A 25,498-nucleotide genomic window follows, 5' to 3' on the forward strand; every position below is an offset into this window, starting at 1 on the left:
TGACGAGTGAGATAGGTTTGCCCCGCCCACCCTTCGCTCCCGAAAGAGTTGGTATGCCACTGACCGAAGATATATATGGTAGGACAACCTGCGAGGATGTGTGCGCTGCTTGTTGCCAGTGATGGGCTGTTAATCCGCGCGGTTGTTTTTGTGCGCACCTCGCCTCGGGAACATGGCTACGCGTGGCTGCGCACCTGCGGAGTGTCATTGCATCCGATCTGCTCATGACTCAATGCTCAGAGGTGCGAGAAGAGGAATATTGTTGATGTGCTATGTGCCCTTTTCACGAATCAAAACGAACTTGTCCGTGTTTGCGAAGCCATTTTCAACCTTGAGTGGTGTCATTTGATTGACATGTGCGCTCCGTTTGTACCATCACTCAGGCTCATATGCGTGAGCAGTGAATGTTATTGAAAAGTTACAAAAAAAAAAGAATTTTGCACCTTGTGTTTTCTGTTCCTAACGGCTCAATAATCACTGCCGGAAAGCCTATATAAATGAACATGTGATAATTAATAATTGGAAGATGGTTCTAGTGCCCAATGAAGTTTCGGTTTAGGAAAGCGTTGAGTGAGGCGGGACCCGAAGGTCTTTTCGTAGAAACATAGCCGGTTACGTCCTGTCTCAAAACCACGTTCACGGGAGGGCCGCATTGAAAGCTCTTTTCAACGAAGGCTCTCAGAGGGCCGCTATGATCCCCTCTGGTAGGTTGTATATATATATGCCTCATCCCACTTCCTTACTTTTTCATTGCCGGGGCAAAAACGTCCGTCTTTTTACACCCGTGCAAGTCCAAAGAGGAGGTGTCCCCTATTACCGTAGCAGGGGTGCGCTACAAAAGAGCGCTCGCCGGTATGAGGACACCCACCCCGCCGCGCTGGTCCAGTGGCAATGGTACTCAGCTGCTGATCCGCAGGCCACGGGATTGAATTACGCCTGTGACGGTCACGTTTCGATGGAGGCGAAAATGCTGTAGGCCCATGTGCTGAGATTAGGGCGCACGTTAAAAAAACCCGAGGTGGTAGAAATTTCCAGAGCCCTCCACTACAGCGCATGTCATAATCATATGGTAGTTTTGGGATGTAAACTTCACATATGAATCAAATAAATAAATCAGTTTGATAACACCTAACACAAACTCGTGAATCAGGTGGTCATTGGTTGTTAACAATTACACCAGGATGACGTTGACATTGTGAAGTAGGGAGTTTCTTGTTCAGTTACACGACATGCACATCACAATTCAGTTTATCCATGTTTGAGTCTATATTCACCGTCGATATTTAGTAGATGACGAATTTGTTCATATATACCTAGCCCATAAATTGCTTTATCTTCAAAGCTATGTGTCAGCTAGGACTCTTTTAAATGATATACAACGTCCTTATTGTGCTCTAGATTATCAAGTAGCTCATAGTTATGCAAAAAAGGAAATTAACAGTAGGTAATGTAGATTGCAGGACTTTTTTTGTTTAGCTACATAACTAAAAAATTACAAATGACAAGAACCATCACCTTATACAGTGTGTTTACACGCTAACCTGGTGGCTTGGTATGCAGAGGACATACTTTCACAAGATAATCAACCCCTGAAAAAATTGTAGGTGTTATTACACTAGACAGGCATAAAAGGCCAGCATTGTGCTTCGTTTTTTTGCAGACCCTATTGTACAAAAATTTATAGAACCATTTTCATGCGCGCCATCGACCTGTCAGCCTGAATGTTTTAAGATGAATCCGATGTCTTTTAGCCTGCTATATTTTTCAGATTCTTGTCGGGGATTTATGTGCTTCCACAGACAATGAGATTTTTAGGGGCGAACCTCTTTATGGCGTGGGTCTGTTGCTCCTCCGTATGTATGTATGTATGTATGTATGTATGTATGTATGTATGTATGTATGTATGTATGTATGTATGTATGTATGTATGTATGTATGTATGTATGTATGTATGTATGTATGTATGTATGTATGTATGTATGTATGTATGTAGCCACCAGTGGGACATACCCGCTCCAGAGCAGGTGTGGGCCACAGGGGTTGCGAGATGGGAGATGGCGGTACTTAGAGTGTTCACAAGATGGACGCACGGACGGACGCATGGACGGACACACAAATGGACAGACAGAAAGACTAGCAGATGGGTGGATGGATGGATGGACGCGTGAACGTATGGACGGATGGACGCACGAACTGATGGGCAGACGGATGGACGGACTCACGGACAGCCGCATGGACAAACCGGCAGACGCATGGACTGACTTACGGATGGTCGTGCGGACGGACAGACGGAATCATGGACGGGCTCACGGACGCTTCGCCCCACTCATCATCATTCACTCCGTGGATATGCTGTAATTTTTTGTTGAAGTTAGGTATTAGTAAAACTACGATCTTAACTATGAACCAACACGCCCCACCGCGGTGACCTAGTGCCTAAGGTACTCGGCTGCTGACCCACAGTTCGCGGGTTTGAATCCCGGCTACGGCGGCTGCATTTTTGATGGAGGTGAAAATGCTGTAGGCCCATGTGTTCAGATTTGAGTGCCCGGTAAAGAACCCCAGTTGGTCAAAATTTTCGGAGCCGTTCACTACGGCGTCTCTCATAATCATATGGTAGTTTTGTGTCGTTAAACCCCACATATCAATGGAATCTGATCGTTTTCGCACTCAAACTTTACGTCGAGGCATAAATAGTGTGCGACATCTGAAATAGATTGATTAATGTGTGGGGTTTAACGTCCCAAAACCACTATATGATTATGAGAGACGCCGTAGTGGAGGGCTCCGGAAATTTGGACCACCTGGGGTTCTTTAACGTGCGCCCAAACCTGAGAACACGGGCATACAACATTTCCGCCTCCATCGGAAATGCAGCCGCCGCAGCCGGGATTCGAACCCGCGCCCTGCGGGTCAGCAGCCGAGTACCTTAGCCACTAGACCACCGCGGCGGGGCCGACATCTCAGATAAGACGGAGTTCACGCGCCAAGACGACAGGAGCCTTACTGCCACCGCATGTTAACAAAAATGAGTATTCTATTTAAAAATTGGAGAACCCGTGTAACAACCTATAGTGAGTACTATAGCTGTGGCATCTATTTATCCCTGATTTTCTTCAGCGTTTAGCATAATAACACCTATATCTTCACTTGGTTGTAAGCTCGTGCTGCACGACCATAAATAATACAGTTGTCAGAATAATGCAATATTGTGTACCAAATACTTATGCAGTTTTGGCCGTTTCTCTTGAGTTTCATATGGGCGAATGAAGACCTGTGTAGGTAAAAATTCGTAATTGATACTTCTGCCCATACGGAGATAATTTGTCGTCGACAATATACAAATTAGGTGACCTATATATGCGGCCACTTTAAGTATATCTTCATATCTATTGAGAACTAAACCTATATGACCTGGTACCCATACCAAGCGAATGAGACGTAAATGTCTTGAAGCGATGGTGTGGTGTTGTAACTTACCAAGTTACAACAACTCCCATCGTGTCGAGTACGGAGAGTGTGGAGGCTAGCCCACTATTCATCATTTTATTTCATCATGTTGATGATGGTATTACGATTCATAAGGATCGAGGCAAAGTTTTTTCGCTAAGTCGGCCTAAAAATGCTTGCATTTAGGTATCCGAATATCGCGGCACAATCGGCCCACTGTTGGAGTAGTTATTAAGCGACACGACACGCTCCACCATGCCGTATTATTGCGCGTAAACAGCATTGTCATGAGGCAGACCAACGTCTACGTGTAAGTAGAGAAACTGTGAAAGTCATGCACAATCACTCGGTACAGCGACTAAGCCATAAAGGGGCCCTGCAACACTTTTTCGGCATGGTTAGAAAACGGTGCCAATAAGTAGTAAAAGGTTTTGAGAACACACGCCTGAGTTAATATAGCGCAGAACGTGGCCTGGAATTGTCCAATAACTCTCAAAGGCAGCTTCAAATCGCTTTCCACAAATTATGCCTTATACTTCAATGTCCACGTCTGTTGCGTGTCTTGAGCTTCTTGAGCTGTGTAGTGGCCACGGCCGCCGCAAATTTCGGTCACATGCCCGTGCTCGGGCTCGCGATTACACTCAATGTAAATTACGCGTTCGAAGAAAGACTGAAAAAAAAATAGGCCCCGTATCTGCATGTGATTTGCAAATGTCGTCGAAAGAGGATAGTCTTGCGTGTGGAGAGAGTAAACAATTTTTTGATGTTCTGCGCAAGAAAATCGGTTAATGGTATTTTGGAGGCGCTTCGTTAGAGTGCCTCGAGCGTGCAGCGGAGGCGAACGAGCGCATAAAGTCACGTCACACGTGAGACATGAGCGCCACCTGGCAGTCTTTTTGGAAAACGAAGCGCGTGGCTTTGAGACGGGTGTGCGCACCCGTCTCAAAGGTGATAAGGTGAGGAACGCAAAGCGACGGGTAGGTGCCACCACCATCGCGTCTTAGCAAAGTGTTGGAAACACTCACCTTTAAGTGCAAGCGTTGCATGGTCAGCGCCGCGTGATAAGCGCTATGGTTCTTAAAACACTTTTGTATGCATTTTCTAGAAAAAGATGCACATGCAGAATATATACGTGTTGTTATGGTGCCGTGTAGTTGCGCAATACTTGCTTATTGGTTGACAATTGCACAAGTATGAACGCTAGTCCTTGAGCAACATTGGTGGGTGCTGCGGATGGGGTCGGCTGTTTCAAGTACCTCGTGCCGTTAAGAGCGGACAAACAGATAAATGTGCAGACAGACAGACAGACAGACAGACAGACAGACAGACAGACAGACAGACAGACAGACAGACAGACAGACAGACAGACAGACAGACAGACAGACAGACAGACAGATCAAAATTTTTGCGTGAAGGTCCCCAAGAAAGACTATCGTCTTTAAAATAGTGTTCTGCTGCCTCGTTATGGCCCTTGTCACTCAAGGCTCCCAAGGCGCCGCCATAGTCCTTTCGGGGCTGTTGTTAGTGCACATGATCCTCCAAAAACTGCAATGAGGCTGTGACATCGCCTTCTGTACTCGCGTGCAACAGCCCAGAAAGGAGGAAATTCTCCTCTCCGTGAAAAGAGCCGATACCTGCGAACTTTTTAATCTCGTCGGTCCACCTAACATTCTGTCTCCCGTTCGTGCGTTTGGATCATTTATGAGAACATTTGGCCTCAGTATTCGAGGACGATGTGACTACTAATATCTAGAATTTCTCTAATGTTCGCGTCTATTGTAAAATACGTCTATATTTTTTCCGGGATTATGCTTCAGTGTCACATTTACCAGAGGGGGGACCTGTGAAGAAGATTCCTGAGACCATTTCCGCTGGGTAGGTTGCCCAAAGAAAGCGTTAATACCCGCATTAGATGAGCAAACGAAGAAAGGATCAACCAATTTTTCAATGCCACAAACACCATGTAAAGTTGTGGGCCAACGCGCTACGGGTCACGTACTTGAGGCCCTTGCATAATACATGTATAAATGCTGCAGGTCCCTTTAGCACCCAAATGTGTGCGTACAGTCCGATTTAGTGATGCGATGTCAGCGAACGCCACGAGCAGATGCCTTGAACGTCTGAGTCACACTGCAGTTGCCTACAGAAAGAATTAACGCAATAAATATTTGTTCATTCCTGTCTCATGCCTGATACTTTAGTGGCAGCGAGGTTATTAACTCCCATGGCCAGGAAATCGACAGCTTGGGGACGCATGCCAGGCCACCCACTTTCGACGAAGGGGGCGAGCATTGGAAAGCATATCATGTGAGATTAGAAGCTGTCTTTGACACCCACAAAATGACAATCCGAAGAAACATCGGACCCTCCTGGTTAGCGCCCTTAGCTCCATAACAGTAGATCTCGCAGGCCAATGTGAGCCTGACAAGGTTCCGAATCGGACTTACGAAACAGCAGTTTGAAAATTGGCCGAATACTTTCGCCAAAAAAAAAACGAGATACCAAAGGTTTATGAGCGTTTCACCAGAAATCAGCAAGTTAGCGGGTCGACGAGTGATTTTATTGTCGACTTGCAAAAGATTACTCAATTTTGGCCAAGCGCTTGTTAGAATGCTGCGCGAAAGGCTTGCCTGTCGTGCGCGAGATGGCACAGTTCATCGTAATCTGGGAGCAAGTCATGCGTTCCTGTTGTAAGAAGCAGAGAATGCGGCATTGGTAGCTGAGATGGCGGCCCGCAAAGTAAAACAGATGGCAGACGGACCACTCAGCAACGGCATTGATGCAGTAGAAACAAAGCAAGAACGACAAAAGTTATCCAGAAAGCCACAGCCAGGCAGGGCGGATGACGCAGATCCGTGACGGCCATCATACCAGCTGCCTTTGCCGTGGACGCGACGCCCACGAGACCACCGAATGCAGGTTCCACCGCGCTGAGTGTTTATGTTGTCAGTAGAGGGGCCACCTGGATTTAATGTGCAAATCCCAGCCCCGCCAAGAAAACGTAGCTCACTGTGAGGAACCATACTTGCACAGTGAGGACTATGGACAGCTCCTGCTATACCTACGTGACTCGTCGACAGGATTAGTCGAGCCGTTATGGCGATCGTTGCAGTGAAAAGCAGAGCCCGTGAAGCACAGGGTCACCAGTGTCAATAGATACATGGCCGACTTATACCCAGCACAGTCACCGGTGGCCTGGGCTCGACAAGTCATGGTTGCAGATGAGTTTCATTCCTCGAAGATTATACAGTGAAAGGACAGCTGAAAGTCCCAGTTACCTACTCTGCGAAAAGCGACAGAGCTGCTCAGGCCCAACTCTGTGTCGGCTGGCCGTAATTCAAGCATTCCAGTTGACCGGAGGGCCCCTGCTCAACGTGGACGTGAACCACGGTAAGCTATGATTTGCTGACGAAACTTCCATTGCTGTGAAATTGAAAGAACAATATGCCGATCTATTTTCGCCAGGGCTAGATATAATTAAGGGTTATCCGGTCCAATTGCAGTTGCGCAAAGGCACAATATTGCGATTACGCAAGGACCACTCGGTATCATGCATTCTACGAGAGCCTTTAAATGAAGAATTCACAAGATTGGTTGACACGGGCTAATTGTCACAGGTTGCTAGGGCCGAATGGGTGGAGCCACTTGTTCCGGTTGTCAAGACAGATGGCTCCGTCCGTTTTTTGGGCAATTTTTAGGACGAGTGTCAAGAGAGCATGCCGCACCGTGCAATATCCTCTGTCATAGATAATAGACATATTTGCGAAGTCAAGCGGAAGTGTAGTATTTAGTACAATCGACTCTAAGGTTTAGTAAAAACGGTTACCAACAGATGACGCAACAACGAAGCTGTTGATGGCAAACACGCCGAAAACGTTGCATTGCTTTAACCAGTTACCATTGGTGTTGCATCAGTATCGGCGGTTTTTCAGCAATAAATTGAAGCAGTACTCCGGGGTCTACCGGGTACTGAGGTACACTAGGACGATGTGGTGGTCACCGAAAGATAAAAATGTGACACGTTGCGCTAGGCGTTTCAGCGGTTCAGAGAAGCTGGTGTTAAGCTTCACTCACTCAAATGCAGATTTCTTCAGCCAAACGTTCATTGGTCATCGCATTAACGCAAATGGCCTGATGCCAAAGACGAAAAACATCGACGCTCTCTTATGAATGTCTGCGCCTGTTTGTGTGATGGAACTGCGTGCATTTCTAGGCGTAGTTGCATACCACAATGCCTTCTAGAGCAATATGGCTACAGTACCAATGCCGCTCTACGAGTTATTAAGAGCGAACATGCCTTGGAAATGGGAAGCTATGCAAGAGGATGCATCCGAAGTCGTGAAGCGCTTAATAAAAATTGTCCATGTTTCGACCCACTAAGACCCACACAAACCACTTATCTTGGAAACTGACTCATCTTCGTGTGGTATCGCAGCAATCTTGTACCACAAAGTGGACTGCACAAACCAACCAATTGGGTTTCGATCTGGCACCCCCTTTTCAGCTGAGCAAAATTATGCCCAGATTGAGCGTAAAGCTTTAGCGGTGGTATTGGGCGTGACGAGGTTCCGCGAATATTTGCTCGTAAACAAATTTGCGTGGATCACGGATCTTAAACCACTGCGGCGCCTTCTAGGGACGAAGCTACTTAGTGTGTGGACCGTTCTACCTTACAGTATGTCGTAGTAGCCACTTCTAGTTAGCTTTAGAATTCCTCACTAAATTGCATTGTGTGTATATGTCCCTCGAAATAATATCACTAGCTGTCGTTTGCGGATTTCGTATAGTTGGCGAATAAAGAGGATAGCTTGGGCTATTTTAATAAGAAATTCAGAGCATACCCATAGAGTAAATGAGTGGGGCGAAGCATTCGTTTATCCGTCCGATGCGTGCTCTAGTGTGATAGAAGCGGATGAACGGATCGACAGATGGACAGACAAACAGATAAACGGCCGCATGGACGAACGCTTCGCCCGAAATCTTCATCAATTACTCCGTAGATAAGCCGTGAAGTTTTCAGTCGCGATATGCCTATACGGTCTTTGGCATCAGTAGCAATACAGCTACAAGTGGTTATAATAGGAAAAGAAGAAAAAAATTCAGCAGATTCCACATTCCTGGGAATCAACTTTATGCGAAGCACGCGGAGGGAAGGTGACCATGTTGCATTTTTATTGAGCCACACGTCATTAAAGACACTAAATATATGTAGAGACATATGTTGAACAGAACATGTGTGCTGAAGATTTTCAGGTGTTTATATAACCAGTTTTCTATTTGCACAATGATGTCAGCTTGAAATGTGTTTTAGCAACACCAGAAGCTAATATGAAGCGCTGATGCTCGCGGAGATGCTGGCGCTTGACAGTGCCACATCAATCAATTTAATCGCATAGCACCTCACCACAATTGACGTCACCCGACGTGACAGCTGTATGAAAGAAGTAGATATGTAATGTTTATAAAATTGGGTAGGCAGCACTGCAACCACTATTGACGTTTCACAAAGATTAACGTCTATTTGAAAAGTAGTTCGGAGACCTGGCGTAGCTCTGTGGTAAAACGCTTTACTCCCACGTAGAATTCTTGGGTTCGATTCCTGCTGGGACCCTGAAATTTAATTATTGCGTTTGTCAGGGTGGCCAATGCTGCGTATTTCAGGTTTTTTTTAACACTGAAATTTATTCTGTCTTTGTTGGGTCGACGCTACCAATGTCGGGTATTGCTTAACCTCACGCATTAAGATTGCCCATCTGTGTTCTTGTCGTTCCTGGGTAGATACCGAGGGTCCATCACCTGTGGCACATACCCGCTTACCAGCAGCTCAGACTCGCCCGCGAGTGTGTGCCACTGTCTGGCGGGAAGCATTTGACGATGTACGCAGCGGGATTGTGACACTATTTATGTGTTGACCAGTGCATCATATTCGTCAAACCATCTCACCCTCCCATGCCGATTTTGGTTCATGCCAAGTTAAGGAGATGACCACGAGAGCATCCAAACGTAAGCGGCTAGATACATAGACAGATAGACAGATAGATACGCTCAAAGTCGCCTAAGTTCGCTAAAAAGGTTTCGCATTTAAAAGTGCCGCCCATAACATTCTATCCTTTGGATGACACCTCCACAGGTCGGCACGGGGATAGGGTAGTGGAATCTGTAATGCCCTACGGGCCCTGAGGGTATTCTAATAAATAAAATAAATAAAAGGAGATAAGTAAGAAAAAAATGGAAGAGGAGAAAAAAATTGGCCCGAATCTACACGTTACACTGTAACTGTCGTCGAAAGACGATAGTTTTGCGACTGGAGAGTGAACAAAACGTTTATTTGATGTTCTGCGCAAGAAAATCGGTGAATGGTATTCTGAACTGTAGTCGACTAAGGTTGTACGGCGGGCTTGTTGGTTATTCATGTTGTTCGAGGTATAGCGCATCCAGGACGGGACAGAGAAGAAGTGTATGTGTTCTGTGTCTTCTTCTCTGTCCCGTCCAGGATGCGCTATACCTCGAAGGTATTATGAAAACGCTGCGTTAGAGTGCCTCGAGCGTGTTACGGAGATAAACAAGCGCATCTAGACACGTTAGACGCGAGCGCCATCTGGCAGTTATCTTCGAAAACGAAGGCATGCGTGACCGCGGAGGAAGATGCGTGCCCATCTAAGAGGTGATAAGGTGTAGAATGCAAAGCGACGGGCAGGGGCCACCACTGTGCTGTCGTAGCAAAGCGTTGGAAACACCTTCTTGAGCATCGCGTTGCACTGTCAGCGCAGCGCGATAAACGCTACAGCTCTAAGAGGTAATTGTGTGTGCCTCTTCTAGTATAAAGCCAGACGTACATAACATAGACATGTTGTTATGGTGCTTCAGATATGCGCAATATTTGCATTTTTAAACTGACAATAACACAACTATGAACGCTATAGCTTGAGCAATATTGGTGGGTGCTGCGAATGGGGTTAGCCGTTTGGTGCCGTTAGAGGTGCCGTTAGAACGGACAAACAGAAAAATGTACAGACATGCAGATAGACAGACAGAGAGACCAAAAATTTTTAGTCGAAGGTCCCCAAGAAATACTATCGTCTTTGAAAAAGGTCACATTCGGTCCGCCCTAGGTACGCGGGCACTCGTTGTAGGACGAGGTGCAGCCTCCGAGGTCGTGCCACCTATACAGGCGAGCGCATCTCGGAAAGAGCGTCTCTTGATGATAGTCGTGCTGCTACCAGGGGTCCTAGCGTGTTACAGGGCTTGGCGGTGAGTCATGGTGCCGTCAGTTGAGGCCATGATGACCGTGGCCTTGCACGAGTTGCCAGAACGGGCAGCGCGGCACGGTTGCGGAATGTTTCCCACGACAGTTTATGCAGCCAGGGTGTTGTGCTGCGCATGATCTTGGGGCGTGCTTGATACCGCAGCGCAGGCACTGTTCGTCTCGAGAACAGGTGGTGGTTGCGTGCCCGAAGCGACTGCATTGGGAGCACTGCACGGGCCGGGACTGGGGAGGACGAACCGGGCGCCTTTGCTTGTAAAGCAGTATATCCGGGGGGATGGCAGTCCCAGCGAAGGTGCGGGTGAGGCAGTTGCCTCTTCGTACACCGAACACGAGTGGCACTGGTGACGCAATGTTATCGGCGATGTCCTCGAAGAGAATCGTCTGGTCCATTCCAAAAACCACGCCAACACAGCCGTTCGGGTCCAGTTGCTTAGCTCGAACCTGGATATCGCAGGTCGTCCCGGCCTGGAGTAGGGTGGTCAGATAGGTGGTGGGGTGCGCGTCAAATGCAATCAGGTTGCGCCTCAATTTCACCCACACATGGTGGGTGGCTGAGAACCCCGAGAAAAATGTGGCGATCGCAATCTTTGACGCAGCCCGGAAGTTGGCCTTCTCCCCGACTGGTGATAGATGATGGTGGCCGCATGGTCCCTCGGATATAGCTTACCTACGAAATGGAAACCTTCGAGGCACGAAGATGTGCTTGGAGGCACGCGCGCACTGGGTGATGTTGCTTTGAGGAAGGTATCTCTTGCAGGAAGCCACGGCCGTGGCAAGGGAAGAGAAAGTTCCAGTTTGCACTTGTCGTTTGGGGGAAGCCGGGGAAAGGGTGGCAGTGTGATGGCTGCTGTCCTCTTGGGGCTGCGTTTTCTGTTTAGAGCATGCAGGCTTGAATGGTGCCTGCTGCTGCTGGGTCGGCACCGATGTCGATGCCGAGGCTGCCATGACGGCGTCCTGCTGCGCATTTTTTGCGGCTGTCTTTCTGAAGCGCCATTTGTAGGCCTTAAAAAGGCTGCGCGGGAAGAGCTTGGAGAGAGGATAAGGGTAAGGACGGTAGCGCAAAAACACGCGTCCTTCTCGGTTCAAATCTCACTCGGCTCCCTCAAGAGTACAACGTTGGGCTCTTTTACATGACTACAAACGCTTCATTCAGTGCAAACCGGGCAAGGACCTTATTGTGGCTGATGTTTTGAGTTGTCTTTCTGTGCAAATGCCACATGATTTGAAGACAACGAAGACAATGTTGAAAGAATCCGGCCTGAGAGTCCCATCACAGGCTGTTGTGATCGGCGAGCTACCCTTTGCCATAGGCCCCGAGATGGAAGAAAGGCCGTCGCCTCAGTTAGTGGTGTTACGAAGATCTCTCGTCACATGCAGCTAAGTATTGGCCACAAAGCACGCCGGCGGCGTGCTTTGTGGCCAATACTTGGGATCGACAGATGGACAGACAAACCTTTCAGATAAATTAACCTTTCAGATATTTAACCTTTCAGATAAATTGGCAACGAATAACTTAGTGTACTATCACGTGGACTTACATTCGACCCTGGCAATAAAAAAATACGATAAAATCACGCTTCTAAAAGACCTAGACCACTTCGCACGAAATTTACGATGGGAAGAATGTTTCTTCGATGAACTCCAAAAAGATAACCCGATATTTCGTGGGGTAGTCAGACGGCAATGGACCCCAGACGCCAACAGAGATCGACATCTAGATCTGTATATAGACGTGGTTCAGAAACAGGTAGGAGCGATTACGGAAATAGACAAGGAGAGCAGAAAGGTGGGCCTTAAGATGAATCTGCAGAAAACGAAAGTAATGTACAACAACCTCGGAAAAAAGCAGCGCTTTGAGATAGGTAATAGTGCACTTCAAGTTGTATAAGACTATGTTTACTTAGGGCAGGTAATAACCGCGGAGCCGAACCACGAGATTGAAGTAACTAGAAGAATAAGAATGGGGTGGAGCACATTCGGCAAGCACTCTCAAATTATGACAGGTAGATTGCCACTATCCCTCAAGAGGAAGGTATATAACAGCTGTATCTTGCCGGTACTTAGCTACGGAGCAGAAACCTGGAGACTTACGAAGAGGCTTCAGCTTAAATTGAGGACGACGCAGCGAGCAATGGAAAGAAAAATGGTAGGTGTAAACTTAAGAGACAAGAAGAGAGCAGAGTGGATTAGGGAACAAACGGGGGTTAAGGATATCATAGCTGAAATCAAGAAGAAGAAATGGATATGGGCCGGGCATGTAGCGCGTAGACAGCATAACCGCTGGTCGTTAAGGGCAACTAACTGGATTTCCAGAGAAGGCAAGCGGGTTAGGGGGGGACAGGAGGTTAGGTGGGCAGATGAGATTAAGAAGTTTGCGGGTATAAATTGGCAGCAGCAAGCACAGGACCGGGTTAACTGGCAGAACATGGGAGAAGCCTTTGTCCTGCAGTGGACGTAGTCAGGCTGATGATGATGATGATGATGGTTGTTAGAGTGATCAAATACTTAGTGGGCTGGGACGTTCTGAGCCACCATTCCCCTGCCTTAATCTGCCAGGCAAACGAGCCCCCTCCTTGCCTTCATCTGCCAGCCTGGCGCAAACAATGCGAAAATTTGGGAGCTTTTGGACTTCGTCCCTAATTGTATCTCTCACCCTATTCTGCACATCGAAACCAACGACCTGGCCTCCACAGATGCTCCTACAGCATTCGACCGCTACGTGGCACTTCATGACCGCATCTGGCATGAGAGACCCGACATCGCTATGGTGTTTTCATCCTAGTGCTCCCACGAGCGCCCAACGAACGATTTCGCCGACACAACTGGCGTGCAGAAAGGAGATTCAACTTTGAGGATCGGGAGTTTAACCTGCGGCTGCTGAATTTGTGTCATAAGAGATAGGGCGTCTTTTATGTAAACCATCGGATCGACGTCGTCCCGCCATGGACTGTGCTCACGGCCGATGGTCTACACCTGAGCTTTGCTGGAGTGCCTCTCCAAGCGTGGAACATCTACAACCTGCTCCTCGACCTACAGCGGCCCTACATCAACAAATGGTTGGACCACGAACCACAGGCGGAGGTGTACGAGCTACTGGAGACGCCATCCTACTCTCAGGCACTCTGGCGTAACCTTCCCGGTGACACCTGTCGAGGCGGCGAAGGTTATAAAAAAATCCAAGCAGCCCCACAAAAGCCACTGCCCCTTCTACAGGCCAGCAGATCCCGTCGAGACCCTCATAACGGAGTACGCGACCGCCGTCACGCGTACCACAGCTGTCGATGCCGCCTACGAGATACACCACAAAAAAGGCGACGAAGGTTAATTCGGGCAACAACGAAGGCCAGCTGTACCACAATCAAAAGCAACCAGTGGCCAGAATCAACTATTCCCAAGCAGCAACCAGCAGCAGCCAACATTATCCAGAGCAACTAGCAACCAGCAGCAGCAAACAGCAGTCGCCTAGAGGCCCGCTCGTCACGAGAGGCACAGCGGGACGGAGCTCCAACCCAAACCAGGTACAACCTCCGGGTACTTTGCGGTTCTACTCGCCTCGTCAAAGTGACATACTGGCTGTGCGAATGGGCATACACCATCTGCGTACGATGAATCAGGCCAAAACAGGTCAAAATTTCTTTAAACTTAGAAAAGTTTCTGACAAACAAATATGGCACGAACTTCACGTGCGTAGTCTCGAAGAATATGTACTGGTGGGCATGGCTCCGATGGGGCTGCACTTGTCGCTAACTCCAGCGATGCATAATTTCGCCAAAGGGGAAATGAAACAGTGGAACAAAATTCTCGATCACACCACACAGGAGCTAACTAAGGTCACAATTGAACACTGTAGAAAGACTCTAAACGCACTGACATAGGAGGAGTGGTATATAAGAAATAACTTTCCTCTTTCCGAGTGGGAGGCTAAAAAGCTCGACGTATTTGAGCACAAAAACAAAAACAAAAAACGGAGAAAATAGAAAACCTTAAAGGGAAGAAATTTGTGCGGGACAATGTCTCACCACAAGTTATATCCAATGCTGCTTACATGAAAAATATCAAAGCACCTCATGTTCAGAAAGATTTACCACCACACCCTGAAGAACCAAACGTTATTAACCTTTCAGATAAATTGGCAACGAATAACTTAGTGTACTATCACGTGGACTTACATTCGACCCTGGCAATAAAAAAATACGATAAAATCACGCTTCTAAAAGACCTAGACCACTTCGCACGAAATTTACGATGGGAAGAATGTTTCTTCGATGAACTCCAAAAAGATAACCCGATATTTCGTGGGGTAGTCAGACGGCAATGGACCCCAGACGCCAACAGAGATCGACATCTGGATCTGTATATAGACGTGGTTCAGAAAGTTGTTACGCATGCGTACAAGATGCACAAACCAAGTTGGAATAACATAGTAAGGAAAGAAAAAAAGGCACTACTCGCGTTGAACAACCACGAAAATCTCATCATTACAGCGGCAGACAATGGAGGTGCGATTGTTGTCCTGAATACATCGAACTACCTCGACGAAGGCAGGCACAACTAAATGACAAACGATTCTACAAACACCTTGACTCGGACCCCACCACAGAGCACAAAAAGATCATTGTAACAACCCTAGAGGATCTCACACGTGAGGGCACCATTGATTCAAAGCTTCAAAGGGCACCTACAACGGTACATTCGGCGCCTGGTCATTTTTACATGCTGCCGAAGATTCATAAGGAGGGAAACCCTAGCAGACCCATTATATCAGGTACGGGAACATTAACGAAACCCGTTTCCAGTTTTATTCACTTCTAAATCAAAAACATACCACCCACACATAAGTCCTTCTTGCGTGGCACAAACCATTTCCTTCGGGAATTAACGGACGTGAAAATTCCAGTTAGTGCATTCCTCGTAACATTGGATGTTAATTCAGTCTACACAAATATCTCACATGACGATGGTCTAAGGGCATTGGTTGAATCGTATGGCACCCATAAGTCATCGCATATTCAAGAAAAAAGTAATTGAAGTGTTAACGAGACCTTTACTCGAACTGAACAGCTTTGAATTTAGGAATGAGTACTACCTTCAAATCAACAGCACGGCAATGAGTACAAGAATGGCCCCGAACTACGCTAACATATTCATGCACCATATGAGCCCAATTTTCTTTCATCTTGTGCTATCAAGCCTTTAATCTATAAACGGTACCTGAACTATATATTCGTGATTTGGACATATTCGAAAAACGAGCTGCTCATATTCATACAGACATTTAACCAAGTGAACTCCAGCATTTGTTTTACACACTATCACTCTAACACTGAGATAAGCTTCCTCAATATACTTATCCGAATGGACGATGGTGCGTTGGTAACTAACGTATACAGAAAACCTATGGAGAGGCAACAATACCTGCACTTCAAAAGCTGCCAGTACCCAGAACGCAAGTCGATGCTTGAAAAAAATTCCGCGCCTTGTAGGGAATGCGTGGCATAGGGTACACGTCCTTGCGTGTGATCTTATTGAGCACCCGGTAGTTAACGCAAAAACGCACAGAGCCATCCTTTTTGTGGACCAAAACAACATGAGACGAGCTAGGGCTAGATGAGGGACGGATAATTTCCCGTTTAAGCATGTCCGCAACGTTTTCTTTTATAATTTTTCTTTCAGCTAGAGACACGCGCTAGAGTCGGCGGTGTACGATACATCTCCCAACAGTTTGAATTCGATGTGCTGTAGTATTAGTGCGGCCCAGCTTATACCAGCAAAAATCGAAATAATTTGCACGTTTCTGTAACAATGCGAGCAGCTGCTGCCTCTGTGAATATGTCAATTCGCTGCTGATAGCGGTGGTAAAGGCGGAGAAAGAAACATGCTCACCGAGGGAAAGATCTTTGGATGCGATGTCCTGAAGTGACGTGACAAATACAGGCTCGAAGTCTGCAACACGGGCCACAGTAGTGCCCTGTGGCAGTAACATCTTCTCCGGTGTAGAGTTGACAGCGGTGACAAGTGCAGAGCCATTGCAAAAACGAACGACACCGGACGGAAGAACTATACCTTTACGAACGCAAAGTGGTGATGGTGAGACCAATACATCCCCGTGATAGATGTCATTGGACGTAATGCTGTCAATTTGCTCTTTTAGTGGAAGCAGTTCGAAGTCTTTCGCAGCGACCAGACGAAGTAGCTTGTGATTGTCGTCGTCAAGCATGTAGTCGGTGTCAGCGAGGTGAACGATGCGTTGTCCAAGCAGATGATAGAAAATGCCACCCTAAAATTAGTTGGTGGGAGCAGCGGGACAGGACAGCAAACTGGACATGATGGCGGATGCCGTCGATGAAAACACGCACAGTACAAAACGTGGAAGGGCGTATGACGTTCCCCTGGGCAGCAACTAATGTGGGGCCATCGTAAGGCGTCATTACTTTGCTTAAATGTTCACACAAATCAGCACGTATCGTAGACAATGTCGCACCTGTGTCCACCAAAGCATCAACTCGGACTCCTTCCACTTCCACAGAAAGCGTGTTACACGGGCCTGATGGAGAAATTTCAGTTCTAATTCCGAATACAGTTTTTCCTCCATAAACTGCATCACTTAGTTTCCCGAATGAATATCAGATGAGAATGAGGTGGGCCGAAGCGGAGAAGTGGAACGGCGGAAGGGCGAAGGTGAGCGGCGTCTCGTGTTTCTGCTCTTTCGTGGTGCAGTCGATGCTGGAGGAGATGGAGACCGGTGCGGGGGAGACGAATTACGCCGACCTTGATAAGACGCCCCAGTGTACGAGTCCCGTTCGCGCACGTCGTTCCGACGCTCATCTTGCTGGCGCTTTCGGCAGAAACGAGATATGTGGCCGCGATAGCAACAGTAGTAGCATATAGGGCGAGACGAGCGCCACTGTGGGGAATAGACGGCACTCGGGGCAGCTGGAGATAGCGCGGTCAGGTGGGCCGGAGGGTAAGGGAGCACGGAATGGTAGTTTACCGGGGGAGCGGCAGCAACTCATGCGTAGGATGAACGCAGAAATATCGCGTGGGCGTCGCTGGGAGGCACGGCAGCAACTTCAGGGTACGTGGGTAGGGGGCGTGAAGCAGGTGGCTGTACGGGCGCAACGCCGGTCAGCGATGTAAGTTCCTCCCTGACGATGTCACGCAAGGGCACTCCCGAAGACTGTGTAGGACGCGGTATAGGAGGTGTGAAGCCCATAGACCGCAATTCTTCACGTATAATGTCCCAGATGAGGTCACGCAGGTGGCCATGAGATGTAGAGTGGTGGTCGTCAATGTCCGGTTGGAGGCGAACAGAGTACCGCGTATCAAGGCGCTGGCATGTCGTCACGACATCAGCGATGGTAGCTGGGTTTCGCACAGCAAGTGCATTAAAGGCAACAGGCCCAATTCCTTTCAATATGTGGCGCACTTTGTCCGATTCCCGCATGGATTTATTGACACGCCGGCACAGTGCGAGGACATCCTCGATGTATGAAGCGTACGATTCACCGGGATGTTGTCGGCGAGTATCAAGTGTCCTTTTTGCTACGGCGGATCGAATGTCCGAGGTCCCAAAAACGTGTCGCAGCTGCTGCTGGAAGGTAGCCCAGTCGGGTAGGTCAATGACGTGGTTAAATTACCATGTCTTTGCGACTCTGGTCAGATAAAAAGGGACGTAACGCAGTTTGGTGGCCTCGTCCCACCGATTAGCGACACTTACGCGGTCGTAGTCGTCAAGCCAGTCTTCTGCGTCTTCTCCACGAAGACCAGCGAAGAGCGGGAGTTCCCGCTGATGTCCGTGTATGTAAATAGGAGGGGCAGCTTGCGTCGGTGCGTGGTTGATGACATCAGCTCCGGTCGGCCCGGTCTGGGACATGCTGCCTGACAGTGGGCGCAATCGGCGGCCTGAACGAAGCTCCAGCGGGTAGAGCGGGCTGCGGGAGGTAAGAGGACCGAAAATCCACCTCCACCACGTATGAAGTCTTGGTAGTCTTGGTTGCGACAGCATTTAATTGAGGAAAGACCTCGCAAAACGAACGGGCAGAGCCAGTACACAGACGATGACGATGATCATGATCCAGAGTGGCAATGAGGACAAAGAGACAAGTAATGGTGATTGTGAATATGCAGGGATGAGGACGATCAAAGAACAAATGTCCACAATATATATATATATATATATATATATATATATATATATATATTATATAATATATATATATATATATATATATATATATATATATATATGAGATATAACAGACAGTAATACCAAGGAATGTACAGGGGAAGTTATTAAAATCAATGGAATGTAAATAAGAAGAAAGGAAAGTGGATGAAAAAATTACCAACTGTGAGCAGGAATCGAACCTACGACCTTCGAATTACGCGTTCGATGCTCTAACCACTGAGCTATCACAGCGGCCCTCCCTCCATCCACTTTTTTGGGTTTATCTGTGAATTTAGATGTAGGAGTGACAGTCAGCGCCATCTATAAGCCAAACAACGAGTGTGGAAACACTCTTATGCGTATGTTTGGCGTCACGTAGCACGTGAACTTAATATGAGCGGGCAGCTGATTAATTGTCCCTCTTATACAACCTAAACACACCAAGTCTGCCAGTACGAGACCCTCGTTCAATGAAATAAGGGAAAGAAGTGTATACCTAAGGGCTCGTTTTTCCGTGTTTTTTAACACAATAATAATGAGATATAACAGACAGTAATGCCAAGGAATGTACAGGGGAAGTTATTAAAATCAATGGAATGTAAATAAGAAGAAAGGAAAGTGGATGAAAAAATTACCAACTGTGAGCAGGAATCGAACCTACGACCTTCGAATTACGCGTTCGATGCTCTAACCACTGAGCTATCACAGCGGCCCTCCCTCCATCCACTTTTTTGGGTTTATCTTGGTTCTCAACTGACTTAAAAAAATTGCGGAATAAAAAGAAACGGTTGTTCCGTCAGGCAAAGCAGACTAATTCGTTAGCCCGTTGGCACGTGTACAAATCTGTCCTTTCCGAATACAGAGCAGCTATCAAGGAAGCCAAGCGCGTTTTTCTTAATGATACCCTTCCTTCAATTCTTGTAACCAACCCTTCTAAGTTTTGGAAAACTGTTAAACCTAGGGAAAAGATAAACATTTTGCTTACGAACTCAGATGGGCAGCCAGTTCGCTGTGAAGAGTGTTGCATTGCTTTAAATGATTTTTTGTTACTTCTTTTTCAAGTTGTTCTGCTTCTGCGTTGCCGCAAATGCCTAGTCGTGATTTTTTACCCATGTATCCTGTTACCGTTGATGCCGTTGGAGTGCAAAATTTAATTCACAAGCTTAAGTTATCCTCTTCTTGTGGCGTAGATGAAATCAACTGAAAGTTTCTAAAAAACACTGCATTGTATTCATCAATTTACTTGTCCTTAATCTTTTCGCAATCTATTCAGACCTCCACTTTGCCGCTTGACTGGAAGGTGGGGAAGGTGGTCCCTCTGCACAAATCTGGTAACACACAGTCTCCTCTCAATTACAGACCAATTTCCCTAACCAGTGTTCCTTGTAAAATGTTAGAACATATAATTTACTCCAACCTTGTCTCATTCCTAGAATAATTCTTTTTTTACTCCCTACCAGCACGGATTCCGAAAAAGTTACTCATGTGAAACCCAACTTCTTTATTTTACTAATGACATAGGATCGGCTTTAGATCGCGGCTCACTTGTGCATTGCATTTTTCTTGACTTTCAAAAAGCTTTCGATAAATTACCTCACCAATTACTCCTCCTGAAAATTAGTGCCTTAACCATTGACCCGAACATTCTTAAATGGATTGAATGCTTTCTGACTAATCGCACTCAGTTTGTAACAACTAATGGCTATAACTCACCTCGTTCTAAAGTAACATCCGGCGTACCCCAAGGTTCCGTATTAGGCCCTTTACTCTTTCTTATATATATTAATGATCTCCCAGACAGCATTAACTCCGCTATAAGGTTATTTGCAGATGATTGTGTAATTTACCGCGAAATAAACAATGAATATGATAACCAATTTCTACAGTCAGACCTTGACACTGTCTCAACCTGGTGCAATAAATGGCTTATGACTCTCAACTCTAACAAATCTAAATGCATGTCAATAACCCGGCGATCTATTTCTCCCCCCTGTACCTACAGAATTAACGCCGTTCCCCTCCAGCATGTCTCTTCATATAAGTACCTCGGCGTTTACATTACCAACAATCTATCTTGGCACACGCATGTTACCTACATCTGTAATAACGCTAACCGAACGCTAGGATACTTACGCCGCAACTTTTCTCGCGCTCCGCTGTCCCTCAAAATTCTATTATACCGATCACTAATTCGCCCAAAGCTTGAATACGCGTCCGCTATATGGGATCCCGTGCAGCAAAATTTAATTAACGCGTTAGAATCTGTTCAGAACCGCTCAGTTCGGTTCATTTGTTCTAATTATTTCCGTACTGCTAGCATATCAGAAATGAAATCTAACCTTGACCTACCCAATTTAACTGTCCGGAGGAAACTGGCGCGACTGCATTTTTTTTATAAGATATTTTTTCACAATCCATCAATGAAGCGAGACCTCATTTCACAACCGTCATACCACTCATCGCGCATTGATCATCAGCATAAAGTTGCCATTCCGTTTTGCCGCACCAAATTCTTTTCAGCAGCCTTCTTACCAAAAACAGCCGCCGATTGGAACCACCTTCCCTCTTCCGTTGTATCAATAACAGACCCTTTCTTATTCAAGACTGCAATTTCTCAGCAATGCTTGTAACTATACGCAGTTTCCATTATCTATCTTTGTCTTGTATGTGCTTGAATTCTTATACATTTTTAGTTGACTTATGTTGCCTTCCTGATTTGCGCATCTGATACTTGTTTCTTTATTTTGTCTTTTTTTCTTGTGTGTTATATATGTTGTACCCACCCCCTCTGTAATGCCCTACGGGCCCTGAGGGTATTCTAATAAATAAATAAATAAATAAATAAATATCTGTGAATTTAGAAGTAGGAGCGACAGTCAGCGCCATCTATAAGCCAAACAACGAGTGTGGAAACACTCTTATGCGCATGTTTGGCGTCACGTAGCACGTGAACCTAATATGAGCGGGCAGCTGATTAATTGTCCCTCTTATACAACCTAAACACACCAAGTCTGCCAGTACGAGACCCTCGTTCAATGAAATAAGGGAAAGAAGTGTATACCTAAGGGCTCGTTTTTCCGTGTTTTTTAACACAATATTAATGAGATATAACAGACAGTAATGCCAAGGAATGTACAGGGGAAGTTATTAAAATCAATGGAATGTAAATAAGAAGAAAGGAAAGTGGATGAAAAAATTACCAACTGTGAGCAGGAATCGAACCTACGACCTTCGAATTACGCGTTCGATGCTCTAACCACTGAGCTATCACAGCGGCCCTCCCTCCATCCACTTTTTTGGGTTTATCTGTGAATTTAGAAGTAGGAGCGACAGTCAGTGCCATCTATAAGCCAAACAACGAGTGTGGAAACACTCTTATGCGCATGTTTGGCGTCACGTAGCACGTGAACTTAATATGAGCGGGCAGCTGATTAATTGTCCCTCTTATACAACCTAAACACACCAAGTCTGCCAGTACGAGACCCTCGTTCAATGAAATAAGGGAAAGAAGTGTATACCTAAGGGCTCGTTTTTCCGTGTTTTTTAACACAATAATTATGAGATATAACAGACAGTAATGCCAAGGAATGTACAGGGGAAGTTATTAAAATCAATGGAATGTAAATAAGAAGAAAGGAAAGTGGATGAAAAAATTACCAACTGTGAGCAGGAATCGAACCTACGACCTTCGAATTACGCGTTCGATGCTCTAACCACTGAGCTATCACAGCGGCCCTCCCTCCATCCACTTTTTGGGGTTTATCTGTGAATTTAGAAGGAGGAGCGACAGTCAGCGCCATCTATAAGCCAAACAACGAGTGTGGAAACACTCTTATGCGCATGTTTGGCGTCACGTAGCACGTGAACTTAATATGAGCGGGCAGCTGATTAATTGTCCCTCTTATACAACCTAAACACACCAAGTCTGCCAGTACGAGACCCTCGTTCAATGAAATAAGGGAAAGAAGTGTATACCTAAGGGCTCGTTTTTCCGTGTTTTTTAACACAATATTAATGAGATATAACAGACAGTAATGCCAAGGAATGTACAGGGGAAGTTATTAAAATATATGGAATGTAAATAAGAAGAAAGAAAAGTGGATGAAAAAATTACCAACTGTGAGCAGGAATCGAACCTACGACCTTCGAATTACGCGTTCGATGCTCTAACCACTGAGCTATCACAGCGGCCCTCCCTCCATCCACTTTTTTGGGTTTATCTGTGAATTTAGAAGTAGGAGCGACAGTCAGCGCCATCTATAAGCCAAACAACGAGTGTGGAAACACTCTTATGCGCATGTTTGGCGTCACGTAGCACGTGAACCTAATATGAGCGGGCAGCTGATTAATTGTCCCTCTTATACAACCTAAACACACCAAGTCTGCCAGTACGAGACCCTCGTTCAATGAAATAAGGGAAAGAAGTGTATACCTAAGGGCTCGTTTTTCCGTGTTTTTTAACACAATATTAATGAGATATAACAGACAGTAATGCCAAGGAATGTACAGGGGAAGTTATTAAAATCAATGGATTGTAAATAAGAAGAAAGGAAAGTGGATGAAAAAATTACCAACTGTGAGCAGGAATCGAACCTACGACCTTCGAATTACGCGTTCGATGCTCTAACCACTGAGCTATCACAGCGGCCCTCCCTCCATCCACTTTTTTGGGTTTGTCTGTGAATTTAGAAGTAGGAGCGACAGTCAGAGCCATCTATAAGCCAAACAACGAGTGTGGAAACACTCTTATGCGCATGTTTGGCGTCACGTAGCACGTGAACTTAATATGAGCGGGCGGCTGAATAATTGTCCCTCTTATACAACCTAAACACACCAAGTCTGCCAGTACGAGACCCTCGTTCAATGAAATAAGGGAAAGAAGTGTATACCTAAGGGCTCGTTTTTCCGTGTTTTTTAACACAATATTAATGAGATATAACAGACAGTAATGCCAAGGAATGTACAGGGGAAGTTATTAAAATCAATGGAATGTAAATAAGAAGAAAGGAAAGTGGATGAAAAAATTACCAACTGTGAACAGGAATCGAACCTACGACCTTCGAATTACGCGTTCGATGCTCTAACCACTGAGCTATCACAGCGGCCCTCCCTCCATCCACTTTTTTGGGTTTATCTGTGAATTTAGAAGTAGGAGCGACAGTCAGCGCCATCTATAAGCCAAACAACGAGTGTGGAAACACTCTTATGCGCATGTTTGGCGTCACGTAGCACGTGAACTTAATATGAGCGGGCAGCTGATTAATTGTCCCTCTTATACAACCTAAACACACCAAGTCTGCCAGTACGAGACCCTCGTTCAATGAAATAAGGGAAAGAAGTGTATACCTAAGGGCTCGTTTTTCCGTGTTTTTTAACACAATATTAATGAGATATAACAGACAGTAATGCCAAGGAATGTACAGGGGAAGTTATTAAAATCAATGGAATGTAAATAAGAAGAAAGGAAAGTGGATGAAAAAATTACCAACTGTGAGCAGGAATCGAACCTACGACCTTCGAATTACGCGTTCGATGCTCTAACCACTGAGCTATCACAGCGGCCCTCCCTCCATCCACTTTTTTTGGGTTTATCTGTGAATTTAGAAGTAGGAGCGACTGTCAGCGCCATCTATAAGCCAAACAACGAGTGTGGAAACACTCTTATGCGCATGTTTGGCGTCACGTAGCACGTGAACTTAATATGAGCGGGCAGCTGATTAATTGTCCCTCTTATACAACCTAAACACACCAAGTCTGCCAGTACGAGACCCCTTCTAAATTCACAGATAAACCCAAAAAAGTGGATGGAGGGAGGGCCGCTGTGATAGCTCAGTGGTTAGAGCATCGAACGCGTAATTCGAAGGTCGTAGGTTCGATTCCTGCTCACAGTTGGTAATTTTTTCATCCACTTTCCTTTCTTCTTATTTACATTCCATTGATTTTAATAACTTCCCCTGTACATTCCTTGGCATTACTGTCTGTTATATCTCATTAATATTGTGTTAAAAAACACGGAAAAACGAGCCCTTAGGTATACACTTCTTTCCCTTATATATATATATATATATATATATATATATATATATATATATATATATATATATATATATATATATATATTCTAGCTGACGAGTGAGATAGGTTTGCCCCGCCCACCCTTCGCTCCCGAAAGAGTTGGTATGCCACTGACCGAAGATATATATGGTAGGACAACCTGCGAGGATGTGTGCGCTGCTTGTTGCCAGTGATGGGCTGTTAATCCGCGCGGTTGTTTTTGTGCGCACCTCGCCTCGGGAACATGGCTACGCGTGGCTGCGCACCTGCGGAGTGTCATTGCATCCGATCTGCTCATGACTCAATGCTCAGAGGTGCGAGAAGAGGAATATTGTTGATGTGCTATGTGCCCTTTTCACGAATCAAAACGAACTTGTCCGTGTTTGCGAAGCCATTTTCAACCTTGAGTGGTGTCATTTGATTGACATGTGCGCTCCGTTTGTACCATCATTCAGGCTCATATGCGTGAGCAGTGAATGTTATTGAAAAGTTACAAAAAAAAAGAATTTTGCACCTTGTGTTTTCTGTTCCTAACGGCTCAATAATCACTGCCGGAAAGC

General features: G+C 46.0%; 1 protein-coding gene and 8 non-coding genes across 9 annotated transcripts in view; 1 reads left to right on the forward strand and 8 right to left on the reverse strand.

Annotated features, from left to right (window-relative positions):
• LOC119180028 (sodium-coupled monocarboxylate transporter 1-like) overlaps nucleotides 1-25,498 on the reverse strand; it is a 335,015-nt gene that overhangs the window by 226,028 nt on the left and 83,489 nt on the right. The gene's annotated exons all lie outside the window — the stretch shown is intronic.
• On the reverse strand, nucleotides 19,064-19,136 carry TRNAT-CGU (transfer RNA threonine (anticodon CGU)). The gene has a single exon. It is a non-coding gene; the product is annotated as a tRNA-Thr (tRNA).
• TRNAT-CGU (transfer RNA threonine (anticodon CGU)) lies at nucleotides 19,521-19,593 on the reverse strand. The gene has a single exon. It is a non-coding gene; the product is annotated as a tRNA-Thr (tRNA).
• TRNAT-CGU (transfer RNA threonine (anticodon CGU)) lies at nucleotides 22,086-22,158 on the reverse strand. Its single transcript has one exon. It is a non-coding gene; the product is annotated as a tRNA-Thr (tRNA).
• Nucleotides 22,543-22,615, reverse strand: TRNAT-CGU (transfer RNA threonine (anticodon CGU)). Its single transcript has one exon. It is a non-coding gene; the product is annotated as a tRNA-Thr (tRNA).
• Nucleotides 23,000-23,072, reverse strand: TRNAT-CGU (transfer RNA threonine (anticodon CGU)). Its single transcript has one exon. It is a non-coding gene; the product is annotated as a tRNA-Thr (tRNA).
• Nucleotides 23,457-23,529, reverse strand: TRNAT-CGU (transfer RNA threonine (anticodon CGU)). Its single transcript has one exon. It is a non-coding gene; the product is annotated as a tRNA-Thr (tRNA).
• Nucleotides 24,371-24,443, reverse strand: TRNAT-CGU (transfer RNA threonine (anticodon CGU)). The gene has a single exon. It is a non-coding gene; the product is annotated as a tRNA-Thr (tRNA).
• TRNAT-CGU (transfer RNA threonine (anticodon CGU)) lies at nucleotides 24,703-24,775 on the forward strand. Its single transcript has one exon. It is a non-coding gene; the product is annotated as a tRNA-Thr (tRNA).

This window comes from Rhipicephalus microplus, chromosome 7 (genome assembly GCF_043290135.1).
Source record: "Rhipicephalus microplus isolate Deutch F79 chromosome 7, USDA_Rmic, whole genome shotgun sequence".
NCBI lineage: Eukaryota > Metazoa > Arthropoda > Arachnida > Ixodida > Ixodidae > Rhipicephalus > Rhipicephalus microplus.